Below are 26,055 nucleotides of genomic sequence, written 5' to 3' on the forward strand. Positions count from 1 at the left end.
GATTCTGGTCAAGGGCATGTACCTTGGTTGTGGGCTTATCCCCAGTAGGGAGTGTGCAGGAGGGAACTAATTGATGTTTCTAACTATCCCTCTCCCTTCCCCTCTGTAAAAAATCAATAAAACATTTTTTTTAATCTGTTAAAGGGCAATTTCTTCTCTTTGATTTTAGGTAAAGCTTCCTGAAAAATAGAGACTTTCCAATATAAGTTGCTCTCCAACAAAGCAGGACTTGGTCCAAAAAGATGAAACCTGAGTTCTAGTTCTCATGCCTTCACCTTGGAGAGTAAGGAAAACAAACATGCCTACTCTAGCTCATGGGAAACAGCACAGAGAGGTTAGAGCAGTACTAGATATCACATTGGCAACTTGATGATAGGATCATCCTATATAATAAAGAGGTAATATGCAAATTGACCCTCACTCCATCACACCGTCACAAGATGGTTGTGCCCATAGTGGAGGCTGGATTCCCATAACGAGCCGTAATGAACAATCAGCAGGGACCTGAGGCTGCACCTCCCTGCCCCCGCCTGGCAAGGTTTGATGGGGGTGGGGCCAGCTGGGTCTGGGTCTCGCATAATTTCAAGGTGCACGCGGGTGGGCGGGGACTTCACTCTGGGTCCCACAGCGTACCCCAGACTCTGACAGGAGGAAGATTTTCATATACATTTTACTAATTTTCTTTCATCTCTGACACTTCTATTATAGAGAAAGGGCAAATAGCAATATTAAAATATTTCCTCTAATTAATTCCCTTTCAATGTGCACAAATTTTGTGCACCAGGCCACTAATATTCTTTATAAAGATTTTTACCATATGCAATGTTCTGTGCAACATATTTTACATACACACATATATTCCACATTAAATTTCCCCTTCAAAACGGTTATGTCTCTGTTATTGTTATCTGTGTTTTACAGATTAGAAGACTGAGGCACAGAGAGGAATATTAACTGGCCAACTCTTTAAATAAAGGTGTCAGAAAAAAAGTTGTGAGCTCCATCCCTAGTGAGGGGCATGTGGGAGGCAGCCGATCAGTGTGGTTCTATCTCATCATTGATGTTTCTGTCTTTCTCTCCCTCTCCCTTCCTCTCTGAAATCAATAAAAATATTTTTTTAAGATGAGACTGAAAACTGGACAAGGCTATTTAAAATGTATATTCTTTGTTCAAATAATTCTTTATTGTTGGAAGTATTACATATGTTCCCCTTTTTACCCCATTGACCCCCTCCAGCTCACCTGTCTCCCACTCCCCACCACAGGGCTTCAGCACCCTATTATCTGTGTCCCTGGAGTATGCATTCAAGGTCTTTGGTTGATTCTCTCTCACACACTCACTATCCCCCGCCTTCACTCTGAGATGTAGCACTCTGTTCCATGCAAAACATATATTCTTTATCACGGTACCACAATACTTATAGAATCATTTTATTTACAAACATGCCAACACCCAACATAATTAATTAATTTCCTGTGAGCCCTGAGAACTCAGTCAATGCCTCCATGTGCTTAAATATGCATTGGTTCAATTTCAATTGAAGGCAACTTTCCAATTTAAAAAAAAAAACAAAAAAAAAAAACGTTGTATGATCCCTCTTGAGACATACCTATCTATAATTCCATCTGAATTATCTTTACCCCCTCTCCAGGGAGGGGCAGTACTTCTTATCGTTGAGGAAAAGAAGAAAGCCTCATTCCTTTCCTATGCCATTCCAGAAACCTGATTGTAGATGTCCAGTTCTGCTTTTGTACAATGGTCTTCAGAGGAGATGTGTAAGCACCCCTATACAAAAGGAAAGCAGGGCGGGGCCACCTTGCTGACTCCAAAAGACCAAGGAGAGCCCAGCACACCAAATGTCTTCTGTTCTGAGTTAAATCTCACTCCATTCGCTGCAATTCCATTAACCTGAAACATATTAGGACAGTCCTTCAAGCGGTACCAGCAAGCAGTGTTCATTGTTCTTCCCGCACAAGATCCTGCATTAAGAAAGCCACGTGCAAGAGGGCACTGTCAGTTAGCAACTCCCTATCAGCAGGATAAAGGCAGACATTGCAAGAGTTCCCTGGGCTGAAGAAATTGCAAATAATCAGCTCTTGGTTTTGTACAAGGGCCCCTATTAAATGAGACATTGACTAATGCCGAGGCCATTGTTTTCAAACACTGGTTTTTACCACAAATGCAGAAGTCTTTTCCTGAAACAATACCTTAAAATGTTCCTAGATTTCAACTTGACAATAGCCAGGCATCATTCTGGCTATTCCTCTCAGTGGAAATATGGATCAGGTCCAAAATGTGCACTAAATTGGTCTGCAAGGGAATTTGTGCTAATGAAAAAGAAAACAAAACAGAGTCTCTGAAAAGTTCCTTTTGTTTATTAAAGACAAACTTACATAGAAGTTACAGTGTGTTTAAATTAACATGGGCTTATATATTTCCCTGTCTCATATAAAGTCCTCTCCAAAAGATTTTTGATATCAAACAAGATTATCTGTACTAGTCCTGGAGGCAAAGACAGACAGTTGAAATGTCCAGAGGAAAGCTATAGAGGAAAAATCGTAGGAGGTGTGCTCTGAATACAACTTTAAAGGAAAAGCATAGTTGCAAATTGGGCAGGGTGTTATGTGAGTTGCTACTCAGGACACGTGTAACAAGGCTGATAGGTCATAAAAGCATTGTCCACAGGAGCCAGGCAGGAGCCATCACTGAGTGAACAGACAGGATGTGAATCAGGAGGGAGGAGTCGGGTCAGTGGAGACCCCTGCCCAATTGCTCCCTTCAACAGACTCAGTTGCTGACTCAGCTCTAATTGATCCCTTATGGTAATGGAAAATCAGTGCACCCATCAACATTTCCTGATTTTTACAAATAAGATAGACATGCAAATTTATGTGAACTCTCCCAATTTGAAAAGTTAACATCAAAAGTCCAGTATTATCAGGAACGCTGTATGTGCTGATCAGAACAGGCTTTTGACCAAATACACTCCTGTGACTGCAGTATATGCCTTTTACCTCATAATATAGACACTGGGTTACAGGTCTTACTACCTAATGTGTCTGTCAGAAACACAGAGGAGTGATTCTACTTCTAATGAAATTTTATGTCTTCCTCACTTATGAAAATGATTTCCACAAAACACAAATTTTTATTAAAAAATCTGTAATAGTACCCAGCAGGCATGGCTCATTGTTTGAGTCTCAAACTATGAACCAGAAGATTATGGTTCGATTCCCGGTCAGGGCACATGTTCTGGTTTTGGACTGGATCCCCAGTGTCAGGTGTGCAGGAGGAAGCCAATCAGTGATTCTCTTTCATCATTGATGTTTTTTATCTCTCCCTATCTTTTCATTCTCTCAAAAAAAATCAATAAAAACATCTGTAAGAGACAATAAAAAAATTAAGTGATCTAAGAAAATTGCTTCATGATAAAATTTCAGCAAGAAGAGGATTTAAGGCTGAGTGTTAATCAGCTCTGTATGGGGTCCTGACCAGGTCACCATTATGTCCCTGTTGACATAACAATATCAAGAATAAAAGTATCGCCCTCGCCGGTTTGGCTCAGTGGATAGAGCGTCGGCCTGGGGACTGAAGGGTCTCAGGTTCGATTCTGGTCAAGGGCATGTACCTTGGTTACGGGCACATCACCAGTGGGGGGCGTGCAGGAGGCAGCTGATCGATGCTTCTCTCTCATCGATGTTTCTAACTCTCTATCCCTCTCCCTTCCTCTCTGTAAAAAAATCAATAAAATATATATTAAAAAAAAAAAGAAAGAATAAAAGTATGGCATTTCCAAACAACAGCAATGTAGAAAGGTAATAAAAAAATTATATGAATTTTTCTATTGGAAGGGTATATGATTCTATTTAAGGGTTGAATATAGTTTTCTAACCTAGAAGTTCCACCAGAAATTTAACACCTCTTAGTATAAGGCCTGCCCCCCTGGGATGTCTGTCCCCTTTCTGCACAATTTCCTTTAAATGACACTACATGTTTACTTTGGGGCAGATTCTACAGAAAACTTGCCTCTGATTGTTTTCAAGTTATAACACTTCACAGAAAGTGAACAAAAAAATCAAGTCATGTGTTAAAACAACAAACCTCAAGGACACGTAAGAAACTGCTATACACCTTCAGTATTTTAAGCAGCAAGGAACTCAGAGCTTCAGGCGGCAGCACAGGGAGGTGATGAGATGGAGAACTTTGGCTGAGGGGTCACCAGGGAGATCACTCAGTGAAGGGGACCTGGCTTCCCCCTGGGAAGACAGCCCGTGGGATCCCTTTGTTCTGAGAACAAGGCCTGCCTTTCTGTGCTTCAGTCCCTCAGTGCCACAGCAACTCGAGTTCTAAAATCTATGGTCACTCTGCAGCCAGTGGGCAGTTTTCCCCAAAAGAAACCAGAGGCACTGGCAGAGCTCTGCTCTGAACGGACTCCTGCCATTAGAGTTGTACCACAGAAGCAGCAGCCAGCTGTCCTGGAGTATGTGTTGATCGGCAAAGGACAAAACAAGAGGCTCATTGCAAAACAGGGCCATGTGCCAATCTGTGGGATTCTGCACATCTTAGACTCAAACCCCTCCCGGCTCTGCTGGCCCCACCCACAGGGGCTGCTCTATATTTTCAGTCCACAGGACAGGGGAGACCAGCTGCCCCTGAGACCCAGGACCACAGCTGGATCTGTTCTCACAGCAGCCACAGCACTGGATTGGGTAAGACAATGACCCCCTCCTGGGGTTGGGACAGGAGGACCAGGGATGGGACAGCAACTGCCAGGGGACTGAGCTTGGGTTAGTAGCCAGGACACAAGACAGACATGGGGGGGCTGAAGGGAAAGGAAATAGGACCTTGGTGACAGCAGGGACCCTTCAGGGTGACAGATGAAGGGGTGTGTCACAACTGGGCAGGGATGCAGGAGATGCTTCTCTTTTGACAGGAAACATGGTTCCAACACAGCGGGATTCCCAGCTTTGTCTCCTTCTGCTGCTGGGGCTCATGAGAATGGTGATCTCCTTCCATGCCCCACCTGGGAATCTAACCAGGCTTCAGTGGTTTGAAGTTCAACACATAAACATGACCAATGCTCGATGCACCATTGCAATGCAGCCGATTAACCACCTTAATTATGTAAGTTTCCGGAGGCCGTGCAAACGCGAAAATACTTTCATCCACACATCGCTTGCTGATGTTTTTCAGCTCTATCAGAGGAAAAATAGAATAACCTGCCGTGATGGAATCAGTCCTAATTGCTATAGAAGCCAAGCTGAAGTGAATCTTACCTACTGCAACCTCACCAGACCCGCACATCCTTACAATCGGTGCCAATACCAGCAAGTAGCCTTACTGAGAAACTACAGTGTTGCCTTTGTGAATTCAACTCCAGTTCACTTCGATAACTTCTACTAAGCTCTGTGCCCGCAGTCACAGCCATGGTCCCATGCCACCATCCACCCTGGATATCAGCACCAGTCCTCACCACCAGCCCACAACCCCTTTAAGCTCTGCTGCCTGAAGCTCCTGTGCACCGGCAATAAACTCCTTTGCAGAATGACCTACCAGTCTCTGTGTCTGTTTGTGCCCCTCTGCTGTCATGTAGACACATCTGATCAAGAGAATGTTTCCCGATAGTTGGGAGGAAGAGGAAAATGGCGACGGAATAGAGTCGGGTTTGGAGTCTGTTCCTGGGGCGGAGAGTCGGAGCAGCAGAGGCTCGCAGAGGGAGTGTATGTGGGCAAGCCAAGGGACAGCTAAACTCCAGGAGAAGGCGGGGGAGTGCTGGGCAGTGTTCCTCTGACCGCGCAGCACCCACAGGGGCTGGGTCCCCTCCTGGAGCTGCGGGCTCGCCGGGCGCCTCGCCATCTTGCAAGGAAAGGAGGATTTTAGTGGAAACCTGACTTTCCGCAACAACTGCTAACACTGAACTGCTGGGAGCACCAGACCACCGGTCCCCTATCAGCGCAAACATTTGGATTCAAAGAAACTCTTCACTGCACCACGGAAAGGTCAGATTTTGTCTGAAATAAGCTGCGGTTTCTAATCCCCGCGGTGGGTGAGGGAAGCGCTGGGTGAGGGAAGCGCGGCAGCCGCAGGACCGGCAGGAGCCGGGAGGTCTGTGCCTAGAAAAATCAGCGGCAGTTGGAACTGCCGTGATCCGTGAATGAGGAGGGGGGTCTTCTGAGCTGCTAACAGAAGTGACCTCTTGAAAGCAACTCATTTTAATCTGACGAGGAGGGTCAGACTAAGAATTTTCAAAGGAGTGCAGGCTCCTTAGTCTGGCGCACAGACCCACGGTCCGCACACCTGGGCTCTTTCCGACTCTGATTGCTAAGCCCAATACAGAGGTAAACCCAGGTGGAAACCCTGAAAGACTGCAGGGGGAAGGTGTTTTTTCGGAACCTGGGGCCAGAGCTGCGTGTGACCATCAGAGAGGCAGCTCTGAGGCGCACATCTCCACAAACCGGTAGTGAGTGCCATAGAAGGGGAAAAAAAAAAAGAAAAAAGAGCTAGAGAGGCCCGGAAGTCAATTCAGAAACACTGCCACCCAGGGGCTGAAACGCTAATTGTCTCTGGTGTAATCAAAAATAAATACGAGAAATTAAGATAGGGCTGGCTTAAAAAGCAGGACTGGCTTCCAACACTGAGGAGCCCTGGAATGAAGCTGAACTGAAATACCGCCCAGACTGGGAAAAAGGCGTACCAAACAGAATAATAGAGGAAGTGAATGACAGCCGCTACTGCACATTTTAGTCTTCCTATTTTTTAATTTTCAATTCTTTTTTCAATTTTTTAAATTTTTTATTCTCATATTTTTTATTTTCATTTTTTGCATCTTTTACTTAAGAAACTAATATTTTTTTCTTTTTCCTCACTTGATTTTCACCTTTTTAATTATTACATTTTTATTTTCAATCAGCACTATTATTACTATTATTTTACTTTTTTTTTTTTTTTTTTTTTTTAATGTCATTTGATTTTCTCTTTCTTTTATTTTTGGATTAGTGTCCTACATTCGATTTGCATCTTTCCCTTACAATCGCTTTACCCTATCTCAAAGCTAACATTATGCCATCACTCTCCTAACCTTTCCCCTTTTGCTCCCAGTTTATCTTAACCCTTTCTGGCTTTAGATTTTCCCTACTTTTTCAGTTTACTCCCTGCTAAAACTTCACCCTACTTATATATCTAATTCCCAACCCCCTGCTCCAAATCCATACAAACCTCTCTCTACGCTACCTTTAAAAAATTATTTTTCTCTCGGGCCTTTTGTTGTTGTTTGCTTGAATGTTGATTAGATTGAATTTTTATGCTTTTTTATGAGATTGTTTAGATTATTCTTTTTGTTGGTTTGGTTGGTTCTTTTGTTTGCTTTGTTTTTGTTTGTTTTTTACTTTTGTTTTCCCTTGCCTCACTTGATATTAGCTGCTGATGCAGTTTGTATTAATCTCCAGGCTCGTGTTGCTGGAATTTGCTGGGAATAGTGGTTGTTCTAGTGGAGTTTACTCCCCATATATATAGTTTGTTCCCCTTTTCTCTCTTAGTATCATTCTTGTCTCTCTTACTTTTTTTTTCTTTTCTTTTTCTTTTCTGTTATTTCTTTTCTTTCTTTCTGCTCTTTTCCCAAGTTCAGATTCACACTCTTTGTTGTTGTTTTTTTCTTCGTTGTTGTTCTTTCTTTTTACTCTCCCTCTTCCACTCCTATTCCCTAATTTGTCTTTCTCTGGTGGTTACCTCTATTGGAGGTTATTAATATCGTGAATACAATTCTGTTCAGTGCCTTGTCTGTTGTGCCTGGTTGTGTTGTATTTTATACCTTTAAATCAACGCCAGAGAGAGAAATCTATATAACCAGACATCCGGAGAAGAGAGACCATGGGGAGACAAAGAAACAGCCCCCACAGGAAAGAGAAGCAGGCATCACCAGAAAAGGAAGTAAACGATTTAGAGGCAAACAACCTATCAGAGAAAGAATTCAGAGAAATGGTCATAAAGTGGCTGAAAAGGATGGAAGACAAATTCGACAATATGAGTAAGAACCAAGAAGAAATGAAGAAGAACCAAGAAGAAATGAAAAGTGATATCGCTGCTGTAAAGAACTCAATAGAAAGCATCAAGAGTAGACTAGATGAAGCAGAGGACCGCATAAGTGAGCTAGAAGACAAGATGGAAAAAAATACCCAATTACAACAGCTTCTAGAAACAAAAATTAGAAAGATTGAGGAGAGCGTAAGGGAACTTCGGGACAATACAAAACAAAACAACATCAGGATAATAGGGGTGCCAGAAGGAAAGGAAACTGAGCAAGGAATAGAAAACCTGTTTGAAGAAATAATAACAGAAAACTTCCCTGATATAGGGAAGAAAAAACCCACACAAATCCAAGAAGCTCACAGAGTTCCAAGCAAAATGAACCCCAAAAGACCGACGCCAAGGCACATTATAGTTAAGTTGGCAAACACCAACGACAAAGTAAGAATCTTACAAGCGGCCAGAGAGAGACAGACAGTTACATACAAAGGAACCCCCATCAGACTAGCAACTGATTTCTCAACAGAAACTCATCAGGCCAGAAGGGAATGGAATGAAATATACCAAGTCATGCAAAGGAAGGGTCTAAATCCAAGAATACTGTACCCAGCAAGGCTATCAATCAAAATTGAAGGTGAAATCAGGAGCTTCAGAGACAAAAAAGGACTAAGGGAGTTTATCACCACCAAACCAGCAATGAAAGAAATGCTAAAGGGTCTGCTGTAAAAAAAAGAAAGAAATAGGAAGCAAAGAAGGTACACAGGGGTATAGAATAAAAATGGCGTCAAATAAGTACCTATCAATAATAACTTTAAATGTAAATGGATTGAATGCCCCAATCAAAAGACACAGGGTAACAGACTGGATAAGAAAACAAAACCCAGATATCTGCTGTCTACAGGAAACCCACCTCAAAAAAAAGGATGCATACAGACTGAGAGTAAAGGGATGGAAAAAGGTTTTCCAGGCAAATGGAAATGAAAAAAAAGCTGGGGTTGCAATACTTATATCTGACAAATTAGATCTCAAAGTGAAGGACATAACAAGAGATAATGAAGGCCACTTCATAATACTAAAGGGAGAAATCCAACAAGAAGAAATAACTCTGGTAAACATATATGCACCCAATACAGGAGCACCAAGATACATTAAAAAACTCCTGGAAGATATCAAAGGAGAGATTGACAGTAATACAATAATAGTAGGAGACTTCAATACCCCACTATCACCATTGGACAAATCCTCTAAACAAAAAATCAGCAAAGAAACATCAATCCTAAATGACTCACTAGAACAGATGGAATTAATCGACATCTTCAGAACATTTCACCCCAAAGCCACAGAATATACATTCTTCTCAAGTGCACATGGGTCATTTTCAAAGATAGACCATATGTTAGGACATAGGCAAAGTCTCTCCAAATTCAAGAAGATAGAAATCATATCAAGTATCTTCTCAGATCACAGTGGCATAAAACTGGAAATCAACTACAATAAAAACAACCCAAAGAAATCAAACACTTGGAGACTAAACAGCATGTTATTAAACCATGACTGGGTTACCAAAGACATCAAGGAAGAAATAAAAAACATCATGGCAACAAACGACAATGAAAACACAACAATCCAAAATCTATGGGACACAATGAAAGCAGTCCTGAGAGGGAAGTTCATAGCTCTACAAGCCTACTTCAAAAAACAAGAAACAATGGTAATAAATTACCTAACCCAACAACTCAAAGAGTTAGAGAGAGAGCAACAAGATAAGCCCAGTGTAAGCAGAAGGAAAGAAATAATAAAGATCAGAGCGGAGATAAACGACATAGAGACCAAAGAAACAATACAAAAGATCAACAAAACCAAGAGCTGGTTCTTTGAAAGGATAAACAAGATTGATGGACCTCTAGCCAGGCTCACCAAGAAGCAAAGAGAGAGGACCCAAATAAACAAAATCAGAAATGAAAGAGGTGAAATAACAACAGACCCCGACGAAATACAAAGGATTGTTACAAAATACTACGAACAACTCTATTCCAACAAACTGGACAACCTAGAGGAAATCGACATATTCCTAGAAAAATACAACCTTCCAAAACTCAATCAGGAAGATTCTAAACAGCTCAACATGCCAGTAACTATGGAAGAAATTGAAGCAGTCATCAAAAAGCTTCCGGCAAACAAAAGCCCGGGGCCAGATGGCTTCACAGGAGAGTTTTATCAAACTTTCAAGGAAGAACTAAAACCTATCCTCCTCAGACTATTCCAAAAAATTCAAGAGGAAGGAACACTTCCAGGCTCCTTCTATGAAGCCAGCATCACCCTAATACCAAAACCAGATAAAGACAACTCAATGAAAGAGAATTACAGGCCAATATCCCTCATGAACATTGATGCCAAAATCCTCAACAAAATTCTAGCAAATCGGCTCCAGCAGTACATCAGAAAGATCATACACCATGACCAAGTAGGATTTATTCCAGGAATGCAAGGATGGTACAATATCCGCAAATCAATAAACGTGATACATCACATAAACAAATTGAGAGATAAAAATCACATAGTCATATCAATAGATGCAGAAAAAGCATTTGACAAAATCCAACACCCTTTCTTGATAAAAACTCTCAACAAGGTGGGAATAGAAGGCTCATACCTCAACATAATAAAAGCTATTTATGATAAACCCACAGCAAACATCATACTCAATGGGCAAAAACTAAAACCATTTCCCCTAAGAACAGGAACAAGACAGGGATGCCCACTCTCACCACTTCTATTTGACATAGTACTGGAAGTATTAGCTATCGCAATTAGGCAAGAAGAAGAAATAAGAGGCATCCAAATTGGAAAAGAAGAAGTGAAGCTGTCCTTATTTGCAGATGACATGATATTGTACATAAAAAACCCAAAAGATTCCATCAAAAAACTAATAGACTTAATAAATGAATTCGGCAATGTAGCGGGATACAAAATTAACGCCAAGAAATCTATGGCTTTTCTATACACCAATAATGAACTTACAGAAAGAGAGACTAAAAAAGCAATCCCATTTACCATCGCACCAAAAAAATTAAGATACCTAGGAATAAACTTAACTAAGGAGGTAAAAGACCTATACGCAGAAAACTACAGGACACTGAAAAAAGAGATAGAGGAAGACGTAAACAGATGGAAGAACATACCATGTTCCTGGATTGGTAGAATCAACATCATTAAAATGTCCATACTACCCAAAGCAATCTACAGATTCAATGCACTCCCCATCAAAATACCAACAGCATATTTCACAGACCTAGAAAGAACTCTCCAAAAATTCATCTGGAATAAAAAAAGACCCCGACTAGCCTCAGCAATCCTCAGAAAGAAGAATAAAGTAGGTGGGATCTCAATACCAGATTTCAAGCTGTATTACAAAGCCACTGTTCTCAAAACAGCCTGGTACTGGCACAAGAACAGACATATTGATCAATGGAACAGAATAGAGAACCCAGATATCGACCCAAACCACTATGCTCAATTAATATTTGACAAAGGAGGCATGAACATACAATGGAGTCAAGACAGTCTCTTCAATAAATGGTGTTGGGAAAACTGGACAGATACATGCAAAAAAATGAAACTAGATCACCAACTTACACCATACACAAAAATAAACTCAAAATGGATACAGGACTTAAACATAAGACGGGAAACCATAAAAATACTAGAGGAATCCACAGGCAACAAAATCTCAGACATATGCCACAAGAACTTCTTCACTGACACTGCCCCTAGGGCAATGGAAGCTAAAGAGAAAATTAACAAATGGGACTACATCAAAATAAAAAGCTTTTTTACAGCAAAAGAAACCATCAACAAAACAACAAGAAAGCCCACTGCATGGGAAAACATATTTGCAAATGCTATCACTGATAAAGGTTTAATCTCCAACATCTACAGGCAGCTTATGCAACTCAATAAGAGGAAGATAAATGATCCAATAAAAAAATGGGCAACAGACCTAAACAGAATATTTTCAAAAGAAGACAGAAGGAAGGCCAAGAGACACATGAAAACATGTTCAAAGTCACTTATTATCCGAGAGATGCAAATCAAAACAACAATGAGGTACCATCTCACACCTGTCAGAATGGCTATCATCAACAAATCAACAAACAACAAGTGTTGGCGAGGATGCGGAGAAAAAGGAACCCTCGTGCACTGCTGGTGGGAATGCAGACTGGTGCAGCCACTGTGGAGAACAGTATGGAGTTTCCTCAAAAAACTGAAAATGGAACTCCCATTTGACCCAGTAATCCCACTCCTGGGAATATATCCGAAGAAACTAGAAAAACCAATCAGAAAGGATATATGCACCCCTATGTTCATAGCAGCACAATTTACAATAGCTAAGATTTGGAAACAGCCTAGGTGCCCGTCAGCAGATGAGTGGATCGGAAAACTGTGGTACATCTACACAATGGAATACTACGCTGCCATAAAAAAGAAGGAATTCTCATCATTTGCAGCAACCTGGATGGAATTGGAGAACATTATGCTAAGTGAAATAAGCCAGTCAATGAAAGAAAAATACCACATGATCTCACTCATTTAGGGATAGTAAAGAACATTATAAAGTGGTGAACAAAAAGATAGATACAGAGACAGTAAAGCATCAAACAGACTTTCAAAGTACAGGGGGAAAGTTTGGGAAAGGTGGGGGAGTTATGAAATCAAACGAAGGACTTGTATGCATGCATATAAGCATAAACAATGGACGCAAAACTCTGGGGGGGGAGGGCATGTGTGGGTGTGGGGTGGGGGGGTAATAGTAAGATATGTACACATATAATACCTCAATAAAAATATTTAAAAAAAAAAAAAAAAAAAAAAAAAAAAAAAAAAAAGAGAATGTTTCCCTTCCTCTCCAATGAGATCTGAGGCACATAGAGAGGCATGAGTGTAAGAGGCTCCTTGTAAAATGAAGTGACTCAGAATGTCCTCCCTCTCTGCCTCACATTGAAAACCCGAAGCTTCAACTGATCTGGGTATTTCCATCCCAACAGGTAAATGGGCCCAGTTGAGTAACTAGGAAGCAAAGGCCTTTGATTCTGTCTGATTAATGAGTAATAAATTATATGAGAAATGCAAACTTTTTTGTTGTAATCCTAAACAGAGATAAAATACCTTATGTGATGAGATGACAAATTTTTTTAACTACAGAGATAGTTTTCTGTAAAAGAGTGCATCAGTTCTACAGGTATTACTGGTTACACTAGGGCTGATCCTGGGTGCCATGTGGAATGAGATCACCTGTTCAGGTAGCACATTCACAGGTTCTAGTGCTGCTGAGAGAAGAGGGGAAGTTCTCCCTGGCAATTTCTATGTCCTGGAAAAGGGAGAAGCAGGTCCATGGTGGTGGAAGGGCAGGGAGGGAGCCCACCATTGGGATGTCTCAGGGTGAGGATGCTCTTGCCCATTTTAGCCTCCAGTGCTGCTCCCACGGGGGAATCAGTGGCTTCTTCACACTCAGGTCAGGAAGGGGCACTGGCTCCAGGATTAGGGGGTTGTAGAGCCACAGAGAGAAGGGCTGGATAATGAGATCCCCTCCCCCGCTACCTTCACAGGGCTGCACTCAGGAATGAATGAGGAGCAGTAAGGGAAATTCCTTAAGAACTGTGGTCAGCAGCAGCATTCATGTGATTGTATGATGGGGGATGGGGGTGTCTTTTTGGAGTGTCTGACTTAGGCTAGAGCAGAGGTGGCAGATCATCAAATCCGCACTTCTGTTCTTGCCACTGGGAGTCCTAAACTCCCTTTTCAAGGCCCTCAGAGATGGTTCCCATTCCAAGCACTATTCCACAACGACTTACATCTTGCTCTTATTGGTACTACAGTCAGCAGCTGCATTTGAGCGCTTTCCCAGAGAAGCCTTTGGTGGGTTTGCACTTCCACGTGTGTTGTTGACTGAAGGTATTACACAGGGGCCCTGGGTTTGGGAAGTTGCCATGCTCAACAGAATCTATTGACTTTAGGTAAAATAAGTCATGGCACAACTGTATTCATTCTTCATAGAGTCACATACAGCAGAAGGAGGAGACTGAACACAGCAAAGATGGAATCACTATCCTGTGAAGGACATGGTCACTTCAGTCACCAATTCATATGACTTTCCCAGTCTAGGACCAGCATCTTCCACACCTCAGAAGAGGGGTGATCAATTACCCACCTGCCCCAAGCTCCCTCCACTCTGTATTCATTCCTTCTCCCAGTCATTTCTTCTTTCATCAGGATATATCTGTTGAACATGTTTTGTGTTCCAGACACTATTATAGATACTAATAATGCAAAGCAAACAAAGACAGGTTTCTTCTCTCATGGTGCCACATTATCCTGGGACTAAGTAGTAAACATCTAAGGTTATTTTTCCTCATGATAAGTGTCAGGAAAAAAATATGACAGAGCAATGTGATAGAAACAGTTTGGATGTGTCATGGAAGTGACAGCTGAGAGTAGGCAGGCGAGTCCTGTAAAAGGCAACAAAATCTGAGCAAGATGAGAAGCAGCTGGTCATGCAGTGACCAGGAGGAAAATCACCCCAGCAGAGAAAAGAGCACATTCAAAATTCCTAAGATAGACACAGACTTAGCATGTTGGAAAAATAAAAGTCTAGTCTAATAGGACTAGAGCATTAATAACCATGAACATGATGGATTTGATGAGATTCAGACCCTTCAGGGCCGAGGAGACCTGGGTAAAAGGGTTTTTTCATTGAGAATCAAATGAAATGTTTAAATAATAGATTGAAATAACCTGAGATTAATTTGGCTGCTGTGCTAAAAATGAATATAGGGTGTCTCCCAAAAATGTATACTCATCCATTTTTGATAGCTCAATTGATGTTTCTTTGTAATTCCTATTGGAATTAATAATTATTCAAAGTATGCATACATTTTGGGGTGACAACCTGTATTTCCTCACCCCTTCCCTGGGATGTAACTTCTGATGGATTCAGATCTAAATTCTATCTCTTTCTGATTTCTCTAAAGGATCCTGACCCTCACTTAATCCTTATAACATCATATACATTCCTAAAATATATTAATTTTCTGTCTATACCTGTGCATTCCATTTTGATCATATTGCATTTGACTAAGAACAATTCAAAAATGGTTATGAAAGGTCCTAACAGATCAAGAGTCCCAACATCCTCTAAATAATGGTGGAGACCTGGCCTGTGTAACTCAGTGGTTGAGCATCAACCTACAAACCAGGAGGTTACAGTTTGATTTCCAGCCAGGGCACATGCCCAGGTTTCAGGCTTAATCACTAGTATGGGGCATGCAGGAGGCAGCCAATCAATGATTCTTTCTCATTGATGTTTCTATCTCTCTCTCTCCCTCTCCCTTCCTCTCTGAAATCAATAGATAATCAATAAAAATATATTTTTTAAAAGAATGGTGGAAATTTAAGAGGGAAAAAAGACCAAATATCCCTAGAGAAAGAAGGTCCACACTCTACTTTAGTGACTGTTCTCCTGTCTGATCCTCTTGTTCTCTGTAAGTGCTTCTCAACTCTACCATGAACTTCCTTTTATTCCTTGACAAAGAACTTTCTCCTTTTCTCTTGCTGGAAGGAAGAGGTGGATTGACTAATACATATATCTTATTCTGTGTAGGTGTGTTCTCTATACTCATGTTTACATCATTACTTAAAGCTCCACAGTTGAAAGTATGAATATTTAGAGTTTAACTGAGTAAAATCTTAAGTCACTTTTTATAACTTTGACCCAAAAGAATATTTTAAATTCCTCCAGGAGAATAGCCCATCGTTATATATATTTCCTGGTGCACAAGGTCCTACATTGAATGCCTGTCCAAGTTTCTCATCTCTGTACCTTGATCTTGTTTCTCATTGGTCTCACTGGTGGACCAAATGGAGGGAGGGAGTGTATATTGAGACTCAAGAAGACAGCTACAGACCAGATACCATCACTTCAATAAACATCAAGCTCCTATAACAACCTCAGAGCAGTGAGGCTTTGGGAATGCAAAGATAAATTGAGGACAGTCCTACTACTTCAGGGAAACTAACAATGACTGAGAATCCCAAACAGGTCATGTTTGAAGGGGCCATTCCCTTAGTTATGGATACTCACAGCAGAAGCGAAGCCTGAGTCTCTTATCTCCCTCTCTTGTCCTGGAGCACAGACATTGTGGAAAGACCCCATACAAGTCTGAGCCATAATGAACACACATGATTTCCTTGGACAAACTGCATACAAGGAATCCTTTTATGATATTACTAGAGGCCCAGTGCATGAAATTCGTGCATGGAGGAGGGGTGCCCCTCAGCCCAGCCTGCACACTCTCCAATCTGGGACCCCTCAAGGGATGTCCGACTGCCTGTTTAGGACCGATCCTACCGGGATCAGGCCTAAACAGGCAGTCGGACATCCCTCTCACAATCCAGGATTGCTGGCTCCCAATTGCTTGCCTGCCTGCCTTCCTGATTGCCCTGACCGCTTCTTCCTGCCAGCCTGAACACCCCCAAACCATGCCCCTGCCAGCCTGATTGATGCCTAACTGCTCCCCTGCCAACCTGTTTGCCCCCAACTGCCCTTCCCTGCAAGCCCGGTCACCCCCAACTTCCCTCCTCTGCCGGCCTGGTCACCCCTATCTGCCCTCCCCTACAGACTTGATCACCCCCAACTGCCCTCCCTTGCAGGCCTGGTCCCTCCCAACTGCCCTCTCCTGCTGGCCATCTTGTGGTGGCCATCTTGTGTCCATATGGGGGCAGGATCTTTGACCACATGGGAGCAGCCATCTTGTGTGTTGGAATGATGGTCAATCTGCATATTACTCTTTTATTAGATAGAATAGAGGCCTGGTGCATGGGTGGGGGCCGGCTGGTTTGCCCTGAAGGGTGTCCTGGATCATGTTGGAGGTTTCCTTGGGGTGTGGGGTGGCCTTGGCGAGGGGCTTGTGGTGGTTTGCAGGCCGGCCACACCCCCCAGCAACCCAAGTGGAGGCCCTGGTATCTGGGGTTTATTTATCTTCTACAATTGAAACTCTGTAGCCTGGAGTGGAGCCAAGCCTTCTGCTAACTCCATGGTGGGGGCCATTTCTGTTGGGATTTATGTATCTTCTATAATTGAAACTTTGTATCCTGGAGCAGAGGCCAAGGCAGGCCAAGGCTTCAGAAGCTTGGCTTCCTTCATTGCTGGGGGCAAGCCTAGCCTCCTGTTCTTTTCAGCTCAGTGGCTGCCGCCATTTCTGTTTGGATTTATTTATCTTCTATAATTGAAACTTTGTAGCTTTGAGTGGAGGCCTAGGCCGGCAAGAGCAGGTGGAAAGTTTGGCTTCCTCCATTGCCGGGAAAACCCAAGCCTGCCTCCTGCTCTCTGTGGCCGCAGCCATCTTGATTGGGTTTATTTGCATATTCGCTCCTGATTGGCTGGTGGGCATGGCTTGTGGGTGTAGCAGAGGTACACTCAATTTGCATATTACTCTTTTATTAAATAGGACTAGAGGCCTGTTGCACAATATTCATGCAAGAATAGGCCTTTCTTCCCCTGGCTTTTCTCCCGGCCACACAGAAGCCTGCAAGTCCTTGTTCCTGGTGGAGCGCCGCTCCTGTAGCTCCCTCCACTGCCCCTCTTCCCCCTCAGGTCAGGCATCCCACCCCTCCTGGCCGCTCCAAGCCTGCATATGCAAATTAACCCACCATCTTTGTTGTGTTAATTTGCATGCTCACTCCTGATTGGCTGTGGGTGTAGCTGAGGTATGGTCAATTTACATTTGTCTATTATTAGGCAAGATTTAACAGTGTATGTCTACATTTATGATTGTGGTATTGGGCTATGATGTGACCTCAACTAAAGAAATAGAATTCTCAGAACAAGGAGCTGTAAGATTTAGTCCAGATTTTTCACTACTTGGTTACAGAATTTTGGAAGATCATTCCAACATGCTGTTCTTTCTCTATAAATAATGGCTTGTATTAATAGTCTTCCAGCCTAGATACTTGGAAGTTCCTTGAGTCTGTAAGGGAGGAATAATTTTCTGTGTGTAGTTGCCTATGTTATTGCAGATGTGTAAATGTGTAGTATTTTAAGTACATGTTTGTAAATTGTTCAATTATTTAAATTGGCTTTTTCTTATAAGATCCATGAATTTGATAATGAAACAATTTCATATACACCGTTTATTACTTTAAGACTCCACAGAAAAAAAATAAATATAAAATAAATAAATGAAAATTAAAAAAAAAACTCCTCAGTAAAATTTAAATGTATTTACAGTAGGGAGGCTAGTTTGGTCTCACCCTCAGAACTAACTTTGCATTGGGTGAGACAAAACAAAATAGCACAAAAGCTTAAGGTGTTATTTCGGGAATACCTAGAAATAAGAGATAGTGGACTTGTGGAAAACCTGGAAAGATCAGTCACTCACCAAGCACAAATGTATCAGATATTCCTGGAACAGGAAGCCCTTTTCTTCTTTCTTTAAACTGCTCTAGCCTAATAGAAAGGCAAGAGGGCAAACATTATCGTCAAAAGAAGCCATGGGTGAGTGGTGATACAGAGCCCACACTCAGGTCACTCAGTCTGTCTCATTGGAATATTTCAAAACAGTCCCTTAGGACCAATAGCCAACCTTGTTTCACAACAAGTTACATGATCAAACAGTATAAACAAACCCATGAGCAGCCCTTTCTGCCCACATGCTTGTGCAAAACTATGACTAAATATTTTCTATTACAATCACCTGGGAAGCTTTTCATACTATGGATTCTTGGGCTCCACTCCAGATATACTGACACGGAATGTCTGGATGCAGAGCTCGGGATTCAGCGCTTCCAGATCTTTCTTCAGGTCGTTCTGACATAACCTGTCCCAGCCTGACATTTGAGGCCTAGTTTTTCTGACCCTGACCTCAGAAGGCTGTGGTGGAATTGGTAATTCTTGTTATTGGGGCTACTCCAAGGTGAGAGGAAGTGGAGGTACCATTTACCTTGGAGCCCAGATAATACAGTTACAAAGATTTCTCATCAAGTACCTATAACTTAGGATAGGCCTGTGATGCCTTGACCCAATCGGTACCTGAGTGCACACAACTGACCTACCTGTTGAGACATTTTCGGGGTATTTTTTGGGGGGAGTGGGGGGGATCGTTACCACTACCCTCCCACCTCTCCTCCTTCCTTTCCTTTCTCAATGTCCCGCCCTGTATCCTGTTCTGGTCTGAGCAGCTTACTCCTTCAGTCCCCCAGGATGCCCGTAGGCAGGGTCTTATCTTCGTGGCCTGACTCTTTGCTCACCCCCCACCAGGGACGCCAGTGAACCACGTGCCCATCACAGCAAAGCAGGTGCTGGACCTGTAAGCGCTGTTTCACCTGGTGACGGCCAAAGGCGGCCTGGTGGAAGGCATCAACCGCAAGCTGAGGCGGGAGGTCACAAGCAGACCCACCCTGCCCACCACCATCACCTCCGCCGCCTTCACTCTCCGCACCCAGTGAAGCCAGGCACGAGCACCAGGCGGGTGGGATGGGGTGGGGTGGGGAAGCGTGGAGGGAGGGGCAGGGGAGGGGGCGCGAGGCAGCCCCCAGGTGGGCGTGCCTCTGGGTGTAGGTCTTGATCAGCTGGGCCCGGCTACCCCACCCACCCACAGGTACATGAAGTATCTGTACCCCTAGGAGTGTGAGACTGGGGCACTCAGCTCCCCAGATCCCCCCCCAACCCCCCCCCCCCCCCACCCCCCCGTCCCCCAACCCCCAGCTCCAGGCCACCATCGACAGCAACCCTGCACGAGGGCCGTTGTCAGGCTGACCCATTTTCATTTTAAATGAAAAGGGAAATGGTTGAAGATTTTGTCTGACACCCTCTATGTGGGTAAAATGCCTCAGCCTCATTGCTTTGTCACATGTGCCTAGAACAGTGATGGCGAACCTATGACCCGCGTGTCAGCACTGACGCACGTAGCCATTTCTGATGACACGCAGCCGCATGCCGAGTCTGAAACATTTGCTGCTCCTGAGGATGAAACATTTGCGACTAGAGTCTTGGAGTTAGTTTTTTCCTCAAAGTGACACACTACCCGAGTTATGCTCAGTTTTTTGGCGAAGTTTGACACACCAAGCTCAAAAGGTTGCCCATCACTGGCCTAGAACATACCTGGCACCTGTAGATGCTCAATAAAATTTTTGGAGCAGATGAAGAGACAAAGATTGTATTAATTTTTTATTTCTGAATAATAAATCACCATAAAGTTATCAGCTTAAAAACAACATACAATTATTATCTCACAGTGTTTGTGGGCCACGAATCCAGACACAGCTTATCTGGGTCCTCTGCTCAGGGCCTCATAAGGATGCAGCCAAGGTGTTGGCCTGGCTATGTTCTCATCTAGAGGCTGAATTAAGGGAGAATCTATCCCCAAGTTTATTTACATTATTGGCAGGATATATTTCCTTGCAGCTGTATTTGGAGTGTCTGGGCCCAGGCCTCCGCTTAAGGCTACAAAGTTTCAATTATAACCCCAACAGAAATGACTGCCGGCAACGGAGGGAGCCCCAGGCTTGGCTTAGCTCCAGGCTACCAAGTTTCAATTGTAGAAGGAAAATAAATTCCAGATACCAGGGCCTCTGCTTGGGTTGCCAGGGGGCGTGGCCGGCCTGCAAACCACCACAGGCCCCTCGCTCAGGCTGCCCCACACCCCAAGAGAACCCCACTCTGATCAGGGACACCCTTCAGGGCAAACCAGCTCCCCCCCCCCCCCCCGTACTAGGCCTCTATCCTATCTAATAAGAGTAATATGCAGATTGATCATCACTGCAACACACAATATAGCTGCCCCCATGTGGTCAAAGATCCTGCCCCCATGTGGACACAAGATGGCCACCACAAGATGGCTAGCAGGAGAGGGCAGTTGGGAGGCACCTGGCCTGCAAGGGAGGGCAGTTGAGAAGGACCAGGCCTGCAAAGGAGGGCAGTTGAGAGGGACCAAGCCTGCCAGGGAGGGCAGTTGGAAGTGATCAACCCTGCAGGAGAGGGCAGTTAGGGGTGACCAGGCCGGCAGAGGAGGGAAGTTGGGGGCAAACAGGCTGGCAGCGGAGTGGTTAGGGGGTGATCAGGCTAGCAGGCAGAAGTGGTTAGGGGCAATCAGGAAGGCAGGCAGGCAAGCAGTTGGGAGCCAGCAGTCCTGGATTGTGAGCCAGCAGTCCAGACATCCTCGAGTGGTCCCAGATTGGAGAGGGTACAGGCTGGGCTGAGGGACAAACCCCCTCCGTGCACGAATTTCATGCACCGGGCCTCTAGTATACTACATAACATTGCAAGCACCCCTTTAGAAACACATATTAAAGATAAATAAAGGAAGCCAATGAACATCAAGTGTCTGTGCTGTGGTAAAAGCACTTAACTCAGGTACTCAAAAGTATCGTGTAGTGATTATCTACCTATACGTATGCATGTATAGATAGATTAAACGACAAAAAATCATTTTATTACTTGTGTTTATAAAGTTTCCACATGAGGGAGAATGACAAGGATCCTTGTGGATATAACAGGTAGAGAGAGCCATTACAATGTAGATTAGTTCATCTCTCACATTCTAAAAATACATTTTATTCAGGAAACATTATTACCTAGGGTGGGAAACCCTGATAAAGCAGTTATTTCAGCCTGGATGATATGCACATCTTCAAGATGAGAATCAGAGGCAACCTGGATGGATAGAACTTCCCTAAACCTACTGTGCATCCTGCCTCCCTCTGAGAAAGCAGCCCACAGTAAAGAACAGCACTCCCGCTTTGAGGGAGACACTCAACGTTCTCCTAAGCCTGCTATTCTGTCCCTATCAGGGCCTCGGTGTAATCTGTAAAATACCAGCCTTGTAGACAACTGTACGACTCGTATGAGTCCATTTAAGTAAAGAAGTTCTTTTTACAGACTTTCAAGTTGCTCTAGAATATGCTCAATGTGAATATAAAAATAAGTTAGCTGTCCATTCTGGCATCTTAGTTTGTCTATCGTATATTTTTTTAAAGTTCTTAACACTCACCAGTATTAAAATATCAAAGCTTGATCCAACTGATACTGACTTCCTGGCTTCTCATTATCAAAATAAATAAATAACTGAGTACCCAAAAATGTTCACTTTCCCCAGGCTTCATTAGGTCCAGTGACTCCAGGTGCATCTGGAAGAGTTCTCTGTTGTCAACCCACAGTTCCGCCTACCCCACACTCAGGCAAGAGCTTTAGGACATCAGGTCCTGGAAGACTGCGAGTACATGGAGTGACTTATCAAAGGCACATACACTTGAGATAAATATATGGGGCTTGATGTTGCCGCTTAGTTCTAGTACATTAATTCCAGCTTGTTTATACTAGTAAAAATTGGGAGCCCAGCCGCGGTGGCTCAGTGGTTGAGCGTTGACCTATGAACCAGGAGGGCACGATTCGATTCCTGGTCAGGGCATTTGCCCAGGTTGCGGGCTCAATTCCTGATCCTGCAGGTAGCACCCGATCAATGATTCTCTCTCATCATTGATGTTTCTATCTCTCTCTCCCTCTTCTTCCTCTCTGAAATGAATATATATATTTTTTTTTAATTTGGAAACAAACAGAATATCCTGAATATGGGACTGGTTAAAATATGATGGTATAGTCTTACAACGGAATACTAGGCAGCCATTAAATAGAATGAGATACTCTTGCTACTGGCTTAGAATATGTTCAAAATACATTGTTAGGCCCTAACCGGTTTGGCTCAGTGGATAGAGCGTCAGCCTGCAGACTCAAGGGTCCCAGGTTCGAATCCGGTCAAGGGCAGGTACCTTGGTTGGGAGCACATCCCCAGTGTGGAGTGTGCAGGAGGCAGCTGATCGATGTTTCTCTCTCACTGATGTTTCTCTCTATCCTCCTCCCTTCCTCTCTGTAAAATATCAATAAAATGTATTTATAAAAAATACATTGTTAGGGGCAAAGAAGTAATGATGTCCATCACTGTATAAAATGTTACTGTTTGGGGGGAAGGAGGAAATAAATACATGCATCTACATACATGTCAGTAACCTTACGTATGTAACATACATAGATACACAAAGACTATAAAAGGGTAGAAAAAGAGCTGAATAATTATTGCATCTGGAAAAGGAAGTGGGGCCTACACGACAAGGACCAGAGAAGACATCCTTCTTACTGGACTTGCTCTCTCAGTGTTCGCATTTACGTCTGCCATCTGCATGTACAGCGCATCCGTACCTTCATGTAAAGGAACAAGTGAGACCACCTCACGGAAGCCCTTAAGTGAGTGAGGAAGGGTCCCTGGTGATAGAAGCTCAAACAACTAAGGTCTGAAATGAAACAGAACTACCATGGAGATGCAGCATCGAGTTGATCTCCAAGCCCCCACCGCAGATGTATGATGTGCTGCAGGCATCTCCTCCCTCCTCCTTCGTAATGAGGGTTCACGGCACTCAGGAGGCGCCCATTATTTAAAGCCTATCCGTTTATTCCCCTGCCGTTTTCCTCCGTGGTTAAAGGAGGCTTTTTCAAAGTTTGAGCCTCTCTCTATGGCCCGGGCGGCGCGGCGCCCTCTCCCGGCCAGGAGAGCGAGAGGAGGGTCGCCTGGAATCGCGCGCCCCCCCTCCCCGCAGGGCCTGGGTCTGGGCTGTGCCCTCCAGCCCGGGGACCGTGGCTGTGACGGAAGCGGGAGACCCTCCAGACCCCGCTCCAGGAGCCCGGGGCCCGCCCCACGGAAATGAGGAGTCCACGGTGGGCCGGTCACTCGGTGCCCAGGGGCGCGTCCCCCGCGTTTCCTTAGAGCCACCCGTGAGCACGTGGGACCGTGAGCCCGGAGAGTGGCGTCGCAGGTAGGAGCACGTCTCCCCCGCCTACAAGCCCCCCCCACACCCCCCAGCCCATCAGCACCGCGCACGCGCGCACCAGCTCTCTGGGCCTGCCTCCTCCCTCATTCCCGCCCAGAAAGAAGGCGGCAGTTTCGGCGAGAGCCGGGAACCGACGGAGAAAACAGACCCGGCGGAAGCGCGGCCCGAGCTCAGCACTGGATTTCGCGGCAGCTCCTGCCCTCTGCTGGCGGAAAGGAGCACTTACACAATGCGGTCACTGAGGGTGCTTAGGGGGCCAGCTCCGCTCCGCTTTGCCACCAAGGGCCCTCTCCAGAGGCTGGGAGGCAGCTACGCGGGGTCAGCCAGGAGTGCGGATTCCGGAGAGGTAGCTTTAGAAGACTGAACTGAAATTCCTCACAGATAAAGAGGTGTTCAATACAGGGAAGGAGATGTCTATACTAGCCTTCCCGTAGGCCTCCTGGAAACCAAGGTGGAGATGTCAGTGGCACAAGCAGCTGGTAAGGGCTGGCCTGGAGCCCAAATCGATCGGTGACCTTGACATGTCAGGATCTTGTGTAGTGGCGATTGGTTTGGGGAGACTTACTCGGCAAACGTTTCTTGAGTATCTATATGCCAGGGACTGTTAGAGGTATGTGGGAGTCATCAGAGAATAAAACAAACCAACAAATAATTTTTAAAGACAGACAATAGACATAATATGTAAATTATATAGACCTTTAAGGTGATAAGCTCTATGGGGAAAATATAGCAGGAAGGGGGATGGGGTGAAACTATGGGTAGCATTTTTTAATAGTGTGGACAAAAAGCGACCACATGCTAACCTGACTAGCTCAGGGAAAGCCTGCATGGCAGCCTTGCAAACTCGGAGACCTAAAGTAACCACAAAGGATGGTCTGAAATTAAAACTTTTTAGCTAAAAGCAGTTTACAGTAAGTAGTCATGTCCTAGGCTGGCATCTTCCCTGACAAAGGTCAATCTTTACCTTAACTAAGCCTGTCTATTGTCTTTTTGCATCTACGGTAACATATCATTGGAATGTCAAAGTAATTTTCCTTTTTCTGGACCGCCTCAAAACACAACTCTGTGGAGACCATAAATCCCCTCATTGTTACCGAGTTAATTGTTGACTGTTAACTATCCTATACCCACCTATGTAAAAACTGTGTCTATCATTTTATTTTTTTATCCAATCCCAAAGGTTTCCCTGCTTTGCTTTCTCCCACCCCCTTAATCTATCACCATTGGATTTCATGTAACCCAGATATACGTATCTCCTATTTTCATTGTAATATATAAAATAAGGTGCAAAACTGCCGTTCTCTGAAGCATTATCTCAATACGTTGAGAGTTTGCTTCCCGGCAGTTGTCCACAGTTTGGCTCAAATAAACTGACAAAAATTTTTCACAGGTTCGAATGTTTTTTACCAGGTGGCCTAATAGGCTAGTTAAAGGAAGCCTCCTTGATAAAGTGTGAATGTGGTATGGTAGTTAGCCTTGCATATGTCTAGGAGGAAATGTCTTAAAGCAATACTGCATCTGTATCTTTCAGGAACAGTAAAGAGGCTAGATATTAGAAAAGCATGAGTGAGAGGGCAAATAAATAGCAGATTTGTTCCAAAAGGTAAAGGTGTGGGAAGACAGATCACTTCAGTGTATAAGAACTTTTGTAAGGATGTTAGCCTTTACTCAGGGGGCAATGAAGAGGCACTAGAGGATTCTAAGCAGAATTACATGATCTGAGATACATCTTGAAAGAATTACTCAGGCTGCTGTGTGTGAGGTCAAGGGTAGAAGTAGGGAGTCCAGGTCAGAGACTTGTATAGTAATCCTAGTAGCAAGGATTGCTCTCTCAAACTAGGTGGCGGCAATGGAGGCAGTGAGAAACAACTAGATGCTGGATGTGTTTGAACATAAAAACAGCTGACTTTACTGACATATTGAAAGTAGGATGAAAGGAACCAAGAACACCAACATTGTTGACCTCAGAACAAAAAGGATAATGTTACATTCAACTGAGGTGGGACTGTTAATGGAGGAGCAGTTTTGGGGATGAGTAGGGGAGAAGATAATTCTTTCCATTTGGGACTCATTAAGTTTGAAGTATCTATTACACTTACAGTGAAGATTTCAAGTAGACAGTTGACTGTACAAGTCTCAAGTTTAGGAGAGAAAGCTGAGCTA

The 26,055-nt window shown here is 43.8% G+C and overlaps 1 long non-coding RNA gene across 1 annotated transcript in view; it reads right to left on the minus strand.

The window, feature by feature from the left end:
- Positions 1 to 26,055, minus strand: part of LOC129149165 (uncharacterized) — a 56,598-nt gene that overhangs the window by 7,002 nt on the left and 23,541 nt on the right. Inside the window, exon 2 of the long non-coding RNA XR_008556154.1 lies at positions 18,456 to 18,523. This is a non-coding gene — a long non-coding RNA (uncharacterized LOC129149165). The remainder of the gene's footprint in view (positions 1 to 18,455; positions 18,524 to 26,055) is intronic.

Source organism: Eptesicus fuscus, chromosome 5, assembly GCF_027574615.1.
Source record: "Eptesicus fuscus isolate TK198812 chromosome 5, DD_ASM_mEF_20220401, whole genome shotgun sequence".
Taxonomy (NCBI): Eukaryota; Metazoa; Chordata; class Mammalia; order Chiroptera; family Vespertilionidae; genus Eptesicus; species Eptesicus fuscus.